The sequence below is a fragment of the Arachis hypogaea genome, chromosome 18, assembly GCF_003086295.3.
Source record: "Arachis hypogaea cultivar Tifrunner chromosome 18, arahy.Tifrunner.gnm2.J5K5, whole genome shotgun sequence".
Lineage (NCBI taxonomy): Eukaryota > Viridiplantae > Streptophyta > Magnoliopsida > Fabales > Fabaceae > Arachis > Arachis hypogaea.
This window is the reverse complement of record NC_092053.1, coordinates 76,915,779-76,917,009: the sequence shown is the minus strand read 5'-3', so window position 1 is coordinate 76,917,009 and position 1,231 is coordinate 76,915,779. Positions and strand designations below refer to the sequence as shown.

The following is a 1,231-nucleotide window of genomic DNA, read 5'->3' as shown; positions in this document are numbered from 1 at the left end:
GTGTGTGTATTGCAGCCACTTGCTTTGTTTCTAATTTCCTGGTGAGCTCTGCTAGTTGCTTGGCAAACACCTTGTTTTGGGCTAGAATTGTATCAACATGGTTCAGCTCCATGACTCCCTTAGTGTTGTGTCTCTCTGATGCATAGTAGTACTCATTCTCAGCCACTGTCTCAATCACTTCAATGGCTTCTTCCACAGTCTTTTTCCTGTTCAATGAACCTCCTGATGAATGGTCTACAGCCTTCCTTGATTCATAAGAAAGTCCATCATAGAAAATGTGCAATTGCACCCAGTCATGGAACATGTCTGGTGGGCATTTCCTTGTCAAATCCTTGAACCTCTCCCATGCCTCGTAGAGAGTTTCACCATCTTGTTGTCTAAAAGTCTAAACCTCAGATCGAAGCCTATTGACCTTTTGTGGGGGGTAGAAACGTGCCAGAAACTTGCTTTCCACCTCATCCCAGGTTGTTAGGCTCCCCCTTGGGAATGATTCCAGCCACTTAGCTGCCTTGTCCCTAAGTGAAAATGGGAACAAAAGCAGTTTATAGGCATCTTCCTGGACTCCATTAGACTTCACAGTGTCGCAAATTCTCAGGAATTTTGTGAGATGTTGGTTTGGGTCTTCATTAGCACTCCCACCAAATGAACAATGATTCTCCACAAGTGATATTAGCTGTGGTTTGAGCTCAAAATTGTTGGCCTGAATGGTTGGTTTCTGAATGCTGCTACCACAATTCCCAGAGGTTGGGTTTATGTATGAACCAAGAACCCTCCTCTCAGGAATGGCATTGTTTCCATCATCCCTCTCATGGTTATGAACTTCTCTATCCATGTTGAGATCTAAAGCTTCCTCAAAATTGTCCTCAGATTCTCCTTCAGATTCCTCTTCTCTCAGTATTCTCTTCCCTCTTGCTTCCCTTTTAAGTCTATGAAGGGTCCTCTCTGGTTCGGTATATGGAGGGGTTGATGTCTCTCCTCTCCTACCTGTCATACAAGAACACAGCACAGGCACCAAACAAGTGAAATACTCTTGGTTAATGGAAGAGTATGGTTAGAGCAGTTGAGGAATTAATTCAAATAGTTAGTGAGTCAGTGAGTTAGTTGCTTGAAATTAAAAGCATAAAGAAAGAAAGCATGTAACAGAGTGCAGAAATTGAAATTCAACAAGTAACTTGAACTGAATTAACAAAGCAAGAAAAATGCTCAATCTAGTTAACTTCCAATTTGAGAA

At 42.1% G+C, this 1,231-nt stretch overlaps 1 non-coding gene across 1 annotated transcript; it reads left to right on the top strand.

Moving 5' to 3' along the window:
* Positions 1-302: 302 nt before the first annotated feature.
* Positions 303-406, top strand: LOC112774951 (small nucleolar RNA R71). The gene has a single exon (XR_003189404.1). It is a non-coding gene; the product is annotated as a small nucleolar RNA R71 (small nucleolar RNA).
* The last annotated feature ends 825 nt before the right edge of the window (positions 407-1,231 follow it).